This window comes from Lissotriton helveticus, chromosome 11 (assembly GCF_964261635.1).
Source record: "Lissotriton helveticus chromosome 11, aLisHel1.1, whole genome shotgun sequence".
NCBI lineage: Eukaryota > Metazoa > Chordata > Amphibia > Caudata > Salamandridae > Lissotriton > Lissotriton helveticus.
The window spans coordinates 126,366,754-126,375,063 of record NC_136072.1 but is presented as its reverse complement, the minus strand read 5'-3'; the positions used below and the strand labels follow the sequence as shown (position 1 = coordinate 126,375,063).

At 43.1% G+C, this 8,310-nt stretch overlaps 1 protein-coding gene across 2 annotated transcripts in view; it reads left to right on the top strand.

The window, feature by feature from the left end:
• The window catches only part of EIF4A2 (eukaryotic translation initiation factor 4A2), a 34,965-nt gene that overhangs the window by 645 nt on the left and 26,010 nt on the right, over window positions 1-8,310 (top strand). The window lies entirely within an intron of this gene.

Below are 8,310 nucleotides of genomic sequence, written 5' to 3'. Positions count from 1 at the left end.
GAGTAGAGTAGTGAGTAGAGTAGTGAGTAGAGTAGTGAGTAGAGTAGTGAGTAGAGTAGTGAGTAGAGTAGTGAGTAGAGTAGGGCCGTAGAGTAGAGAGTAGAGTAGTGAGTAGAGTAGTGAGTAGAGTAGTGAGTTAGGAGTAGTGAGTAGAGTAGTGAGTAGAGTAGTGAGTAGAGTAGTGAGTAGAGTAGTGTTAGAGTAGTGAGTAGAGTAGTGAGTAGAGTAGTGAGTAGAGTAGTGATTAGAGTAGTGAGTAGAGTAGTGAGTAGAGTAGTGAGTAGAGTAGGTAGAGTAGTGAGTAGAGTAGTGAGTAGAGTAGTGAGTAGAGTAGTGAGTAGAGTAGTGAGTAGAGTAGTGAGTAGAGTAGTGAGTAGAGTAGTGAGTAGAGTAGTGAGTAGAGTAGTGAGTAGAGTAGTGAGTAGAGTAGTGAGTAGAGTAGTGAGTAGAGTAGTGAGTAGAGTAGTGAGTAGAGTAGTGAGTAGAGTAGTGAGTAGAGTAGTGAGTAGAGTAGTGAGTAGTAGTGAGTAGAGTAGTGAGTAGAGTAGTGAGTAGAGTAGAGAGTAGTGAGTAGAGTAGTGAGTAGAGTAGTGAGTAGAGTAGTGAGTAGAGTAGTGAGTAGTGAGTAGAGTAGAGTAGTGAGTAGAGTAGTGAGTAGAGTAGTAGTGAGTAGTGAGTAGTGAGTAGAGTAGTGAGTAGAGTAGTGAGTAGAGTAGTGAGTAGAGTAGTGAGTAGAGTAGTGAGTGAGTAGATGGAGTAGAGTAGTGAGTAGAGTAGTGAGTAGAGGAGTGAGTAGAGTAGTGAGTAGAGAGGTAGAGTAGTGAGTAGAGTAGTGAGTAGAGTAGTGAGTAGAGTAGTGAGTAGAGTAGTGAGTAGAGTAGTGAGTAGAGTAGTGAGTAGAGTAGTGAGTAGAGTGAGTGTAGAGAGTGTAGAGTAGTGAGTAGAGTAGTGAGTAGAGTAGTGAGTAGAGTAGTGAGTAGAGTAGTGAGTAGAGTAGTGAGTAGAGTATGAGTAGAGTAGTGAGTAGAGTAGTGAGTAGAGTAGTGAGTAGAGTGTGAGTAGAGTAGTGAGTAGAGTTAGAGTAGTGAGTAGAGTAGTGAGTAGAGTAGTGAGTAGAGTAGTGAGTAGAGTAGTGAGTAGAGTAGTGAGTAGAGTAGTGAGTAGAGTAGTGAGTAGTGAGTAGAGTAGTGAGTAGAGTAGTGAGTAGAGTAGTGAGTAGGTAGTGAGTAGAGTAGTGAGTAGAGTAGTGAGTAGAGTAGTGAGTAGAGTATGAGTGGTGTGGTAGAGTAGTGAGTAGAGTAGTGAGTAGAGTAGTGAGTAGTGAGTAGAGTAGTGAGTAGAGTAGTGAGTAGAGAAGTGAGTAGAGTAGTGAGTAGAGTAGTGAGTAGAGAGTAGAGTAGTGAGTAGAGTAGTGAGGGACTAAAGTAGTGAGTAGAGTTGTGATAGAGTAGTGGTAGAGTAGTGAGTATGTGTAGAGTAGTGAGTGAGTAGTGAGTAGAGTAGTGAGTAGTGAGTAGAGTAGTGATAGAGTAGTGAGGTGATAAAGTTGTGAGAGAAGTGAGTAGAGAGTGAGTAGAGAAGTGAGTAGAGTAGTGAGTAGAGTAGTGAGTAGAGTTGTGAGTAGAGTAGTGAGGTGACTAAGTAGATAGATAGGAGTGAGAAGTGAGTAGAGTAGTGAGTAGAGTAGTGAGTAGAGTAGTGAGTAGTGTGTGAGTAGAGTAGTGAGTAGAGTAGAGTAGTGAGTAGAGTAGTGAGTAGAGAGTGCAGAGTAGTGAGTAGAGAGTGCAGAGTAGTGAGTGCTGTAGTGAGTAGGATGAGAGTAGTGAGTAGTGAGTAGGAAGTGTGAGTAGAGTGCAGAGTAGTGAGTAGAGTAGTGAGTAGAGTAGTGAGCTAGAGTAGTGAGTAGAGTAGTGAGTAGAGTAGTGAGTAGAGTAGTGAGTAGAGTAGTGAGTAGAGTAGTGAGTAGAGTAGTGAGTAGAGTAGTGAGTAGAGGTAGTGAGTCGAGTAGTGAGTCGAGTAGTGAGCGAGTAGTGAGTCGAGTAGTGGAGCTAGAGTAGTGAGTCGAGTAGTGAGTCGAGTAGTGAGTCGAGTAGTGAGTCGAGTAGTGAGTCGAGTAGAGTAGTGAGTAGAGTAGTGAGTAGAGAGTGCAGAGTAGTGAGTAGAGAGTGCAGAGTAGTGAGTAGAGAGTGCAGAGTAGTGAGTAGAGAGTGCAGAGTAGTGAGTAGAGAGTGCAGAGTAGTGAGTAGTGAGTAGTGAGTGCAGAGTAGTGAGTAGTGAGTAGTGAGTAGAGTAGTGAGTAGAGTAGTGAGTAGTGAGTAGAGTAGTGAGGTGACTAAAGTAGTGAGTGACAGAGTAGTGAGTAGAGAAGTGAGTTGAGTAGTGAGTTGAGTAGTGAGTGCAGAGAAGTGAGTAGAGAAGTGAGTAGAGAAGTGAGTAGAGAAGTGAGTAGAGAAGTGAGTAGAGAAGTGAGTAGAGAAGTGAGTAGAGAAGTGAGTAGAGAAGTGAGTAGAGAAGTGAGTAGAGAAGTGAGTAGAGAAGTGAGTAGTAGTGAGTAGAGAGTAGAGTAGTGAGTAGAGAGTAGAGTAGTGAGTAGAGAGTAGAGTAGTGAGTAGAGAGTAGAGTAGTGAGTAGAGTAGTGAGTAGGAGTAGTGAGTAGAGTAGAGTAGTGAGTAGAGTAGAGTAGTGAGTAGAGAGTAGAGTAGTGAGTAGAGAGTTAGAGTAGTGAGTAGAGAGTAGAGTAGAGTAGTGAGTAGTGAGTGCAGAGTAGTGAGTAGAGAGTAGTGAGTAGAGTAGTGAGTAGAGAGTAGTGAGTAGAGTAGTGAGTGCAGAGTAGTGAGTAGAGTAGTGAGTAGAGTCGAGTAGTGAGTCGAGTAGTGAGTCGAGTAGTGAGTCGAGTAGTGAGTCGAGTAGTGAGTCGAGTAGGAGTAGAGTAGTGAGTACAGTAGTGAGTAGAGTAGAGTAGTGAGTAGAGTAGTGAGTAGAGTAGAGAGTGCAGAGTAGTGAGTAGAGAGTGCAGAGTAGTGAGTAGAGAGTGCAGAGTAGTGAGTAGAGAGTGCAGAGTAGTGAGTAGAGAGTGCAGAGTAGTGAGTAGAGAGTGCAGAGTAGTGAGTAGAGAGTGCAGAGTAGTGAGTAGAGAGTGCAGAGTAGAGTAGAGAGTGCAGAGTAGTGAGTAGAGAGTGGCAGAGTAGTGAGTAGAGAGTGCAGAGTAGTGAGTAGAGAGTGCAGAGTAGTGAGTAGAGTAGTGAGTAGTGAGTAGAGTAGTGAGTAGAGTAGTGAGTAGTGAGTAGAGTAGTGAGTAGAGTAGTGAGTAGAGTAGTGAGTAGAGTAGTGAGTAGAGTAGTGAGTAGAGTAGTGAGTAGTGAGTCGAGTAGTGAGTCGAGTAGTGAGTCGAGTAGTGAGTCGAGTAGTGAGTCGAGTAGTGAGTCGAGTAGTGAGTCGAGTAGTGAGTCGAGTAGTGAGTCGAGTAGTGAGTCGAGTAGTGAGTCGAGTAGAGTAGTGAGTAGAGTAGTGAGTAGAGAGTGCAGAGTAGTGAGTAGAGAGTGCAGAGTAGTGAGTAGAGAGTGCAGAGTAGTGAGTAGAGAGTGCAGAGTAGTGAGTAGAGAGTGCAGAGTAGTGAGTAGTGAGTAGTGAGTGCAGAGTAGTGAGTAGTGAGTAGTGAGTAGTGAGTAGAGTAGTGAGTAGAGTAGTGAGTAGTGAGTAGAGTAGTGAGGTGACTAAAGTAGTGAGTGCAGAGTAGTGAGTAGAGTAGTGAGTAGAGTAGTGAGTAGAGAAGTGAGTTGAGTAGTGAGTTGAGTAGTGAGTGCAGAGAAGTGAGTAGAGAAGTGAGTAGAGAAGTGAGTAGAGAAGTGAGTAGAGAAGTGAGTAGAGAAGTGAGTAGAGAAGTGAGTAGAGAAGTGAGTAGAGAAGTGAGTAGAGAAGTGAGTAGAGAAGTGAGTAGAGAAGTGAGTAGTAGTGAGTAGAGAGTAGAGTAGTGAGTAGAGAGTAGAGTAGTGAGTAGAGAGTAGAGTAGTGAGTAGAGTAGTGAGTAGAGTAGTGAGTAGAGTAGAGTAGTGAGTAGAGTAGAGTAGTGAGTAGAGAGTAGAGTAGTGAGTAGAGAGTAGAGTAGTGAGTAGAGAGTAGAGTAGAGTAGTGAGTAGTGAGTGCAGAGTAGTGAGTAGAGAGTAGTGAGTAGAGTAGTGAGTAGAGTAGTGAGTGCAGAGTAGTGAGTAGAGTAGTGAGTAGAGTAGAGTAGTGAGTAGTGAGTCGAGTAGTGAGTCGAGTAGTGAGTCGAGTAGTGAGTCGAGTAGAGTAGAGTAGTGAGTACAGTAGTGAGTAGAGTAGAGTAGTGAGTAGAGTAGTGAGTAGAGTAGAGAGTGCAGAGTAGTGAGTAGAGAGTGCAGAGTAGTGAGTAGAGAGTGCAGAGTAGTGAGTAGAGAGTGCAGAGTAGTGAGTAGAGAGTGCAGAGTAGTGAGTAGAGAGTGCAGAGTAGTGAGTAGAGAGTGCAGAGTAGTGAGTAGAGAGTGCAGAGTAGTGAGTAGAGAGTGCAGAGTAGTGAGTAGAGAGTGCAGAGTAGTGAGTAGAGAGTGCAGAGTAGTGAGTAGAGTAGTGAGTAGTGAGTAGAGTAGTGAGTAGAGTAGTGAGTAGTGAGTAGAGTAGTGAGTAGAGTAGTGAGTAGAGTAGTGAGTAGAGTAGTGAGTAGTGAGTAGAGTAGTGAGTAGAGTAGTGAGGTGACTAAAGTAGTGAGTAGAGAAGTGAGTAGAGAAGTGAGTAGAGAAGTGAGTAGAGTAGTGAGTAGAGTAGTGAGTAGAGTAGTGAGTAGAGTAGTGAGTAGAGTAGTGAGTGAGTAGAGTAGTGAGTAGAGTAGTGAGTAGAGAGTGCAGAGTAGTGAGTAGAGAGTAGTGAGTAGTGAGTGCAGAGTAGTGAGTAGAGTAGTGAGTAGAGTAGTGAGTAGAGTAGTGAGTAGAGTAGTGAGTAGAGTAGTGAGTAGAGTAGTGAGTAGAGTAGTGAGTCGAGTAGTGAGTCGAGTAGTGAGTCGAGTAGTGAGTCGAGTAGAGTAGTGAGTAGAGTAGTGAGTAGAGTAGTGAGTAGAGAGTGCAGAGTAGAGAGTGCAGAGTAGAGAGTGCAGAGTAGAGAGTGCAGAGTAGAGAGTGCAGAGTAGTGAGTAGAGTAGTGAGTAGAGTAGTGAGTAGAGTAGTGAGTAGAGAAGTGAGTAGAGAAGTGAGTAGAGAAGTGAGTAGAGAAGTGAGTAGAGTAGTGAGTAGAGTAGTGAGTAGAGTAGTGAGTAGAGTAGTGAGTAGAGTAGTGAGTAGAGTAGTGAGTAGAGTAGTGAGTAGTGTAGTGAGTAGTGTAGTGAGTAGAGTAGTGAGTAAGTGAGTAGTGAGTAGTGAGTAGTGAGTAGTGAGTAGAGTAGTGAGTAGAGTAGTGAGTGCAGAGTAGTGAGTAGAGAGTAGTAGAGTAGTGAGTAGAGTAGTGAGTAGAGTAGTGAGTAGTGAGTAGAGTAGTGAGTAGAGTAGTGAGTAGAGTAGTGAGTAGAGTAGTGAGTAGAGTAGTGAGTAGAGTAGTGAGTAGAGTAGTGAGTAGAGTAGTGAGTAGAGTAGTGAGTAGAGTAGTGAGTAGAGTAGTGAGTAGTGAGTAGTGAGTAGAGTAGTGAGTAGAGTAGTGAGTAGAGTAGTGAGTAGTGTATGAGTAGTGTAGTGAGTAGTAGTGGAGTAGTGAGTAGTGAGTAGTGAGTAGTGAGTAGTGAGTAGTGAGTAGAGAGTAGAGTAGAGAGTAGAGTAGAGAGTAGAGTAGTGAGTAGAGTAGTGAGTAGAGTAGTGAGTAGAGTAGTGAGTAGAGTAGTGAGTAGAGTAGTGAGTAGAGTAGTGAGTAGAGTAGTGAGTAGAGTAGTGAGTAGAGTAGTGAGTAGAGTAGTGAGTAGAGTAGTGAGTAGAGTAGTGAGTAGAGTAGTGAGTAGAGTAGTGAGTAGAGTAGTGAGTAGAGTAGTGAGTAGAGAGTAGAGTAGTGAGTAGAGTAGTGAGTAGAGTAGTGAGTAGAGTAGTGAGTAGAGTAGTGAGTAGAGTAGTGAGTAGAGTAGTGAGTAGAGTAGTGAGTAGAGTAGTGAGTAGAGTAGTGAGTAGTGAGTAGTGAGTAGAGTAGTGAGTAGAGTAGTGAGTAGTGTAGTGAGTAGTGTAGTGAGTAGAGTAGTGAGTAGTGAGTAGTGAGTAGTGAGTAGTGAGTAGTGAGTAGTGAGTAGTGAGTAGTGAGTAGTGAGTAGAGAGTAGAGTAGTGAGTAGTGAGTAGAGTAGTGAGTAGTGAGTAGAGTAGTGAGTAGAGTAGAGTAGTGAGTAGAGAGTAGAGTAGTGAGTAGAGTAGTGAGTGCAGAGTAGTGAGTAGAGAGTAGTGAGTAGAGTAGTGAGTAGTGAGTAGTGAGTAGAGTAGTGAGTAGAGTAGTGAGTAGTGAGTAGTGAGTAGAGTAGTGAGTAGAGTAGTGAGTAGAGTAGTGAGTAGAGTAGTGAGTAGTGAGTAGAGTAGAGTAGTGAGTAGAGTAGTGAGTAGTGAGTAGAGTAGTGAGTAGAGTAGTGAGTAGTGAGTAGAGTAGTGAGTAGAGTAGTGAGTAGAGTAGTAGAGTAGTGAGTAGTGAGTAGTGAGTAGTGAGTAGTGAGAGTAGTGAGTAGAGTAGTGAGTAGAGTAGTGAGTAGTGAGTAGAGAGTAGAGAGTAGAGAGTAGAGAGTAGAGAGTAGAGAGTAGAGAGTAGAGAGTAGTGAGTAGAGTAGAGTAGTGAGTAGAGTAGTAGAGTAGTGAGTAGAGTAGTGAGTAGAGTAGTGAGTAGAGTAGTGAGTAGAGTAGTGAGTAGAGTAGTGAGTAGAGTAGTGAGTAGAGTAGTGAGTAGAGTAGTGAGTGCAGAGTAGTAGAGTAGTAGAGTAGTAGAGTAGTGAGTAGAGTAGTAGAGTAGTGAGTAGAGTAGTGAGTAGAGTAGTGAGTAGTGAGTAGAGTAGTGAGTAGAGTAGAGTAGTGAGTAGTGAGTAGAGTAGTGAGTAGAGTAGTGAGTAGTGAGTAGAGTAGTGAGTAGAGTAGTGAGTAGAGTAGTGAGTAGTGAGTAGAGTAGTGAGTAGAGTAGTGAGTAGTGAGTAGTGAGTAGAGTAGTGAGTAGAGTAGAGTAGTGAGTAGTGAGTAGAGTAGTGAGTAGAGTAGTGAGTAGAGTAGTGAGTAGAGTAGTGAGTAGAGTAGTGAGTAGTGAGTAGTGAGTAGTGAGTAGTGAGTAGAGTAGTGAGTAGAGTAGTGAGTGCAGAGTAGTGAGTAGAGTAGTAGAGTAGTGAGTAGAGTAGTAGAGTAGTGAGTAGAGTAGTGAGTAGAGTAGTGAGTAGAGTAGAGTAGTGAGTAGAGTAGTGAGTGCAGAGTAGTGAGTAGAGTAGTAGAGTAGTGAGTAGAGTAGTAGAGTAGTGAGTAGAGTAGTGAGTAGAGAGTAGAGTAGTGAGTAGTGAGTAGAGTAGTGAGTGCAGAGTAGTGAGTAGAGTAGTGAGTAGTGAGTAGTGAGTAGAGTAGTGAGTAGTGAGTAGAGTAGAGTAGTGAGTAGAGTAGAGTAGTGAGTAGAGTAGTGAGTAGAGTAGAGTAGTGAGTAGAGTAGTGAGTAGAGTAGAGTAGTGAGTAGAGTAGTGAGTAGAGTAGTGAGTAGAGTAGTGAGTAGAGTAGTGAGTAGAGTAGTGAGTAGAGTAGTGAGTAGAGTAGTGAGTAGAGTAGTGAGTAGAGTAGTGAGTAGAGTAGTGAGTAGAGTAGTGAGTGCAGAGTAGTAGAGTAGTAGAGTAGTAGAGTAGTGAGTAGAGTAGTAGAGTAGTGAGTAGAGTAGTGAGTAGAGTAGTGAGTAGTGAGTAGAGTAGTGAGTAGAGTAGAGTAGTGAGTAGTGAGTAGAGTAGTGAGTAGAGTAGTGAGTAGTGAGTAGAGTAGTGAGTAGAGTAGTGAGTAGAGTAGTGAGTAGTGAGTAGAGTAGTGAGTAGAGTAGTGAGTAGTGAGTAGTGAGTAGAGTAGTGAGTAGAGTAGAGTAGTGAGTAGTGAGTAGAGTAGTGAGTAGAGTAGTGAGTAGAGTAGTGAGTAGAGTAGTGAGTAGAGTAGTGAGTAGTGAGTAGTGAGTAGTGAGTAGTGAGTAGAGTAGTGAGTAGAGTAGTGAGTGCAGAGTAGTGAGTAGAGTAGTAGAGTAGTGAGTAGAGTAGTAGAGTAGTGAGTAGAGTAGTGAGTAGAGTAGTGAGTAGAGTAGAGTAGTGAGTAGAGTAGTGAGTGCAGAGTAGTGAGTAGAGTAGTAGAGTAGTGAGTAGAGTAGTAGAGTAGTGAGTAGAGTAGTGAGTAGAGAGTAGAGTAGTG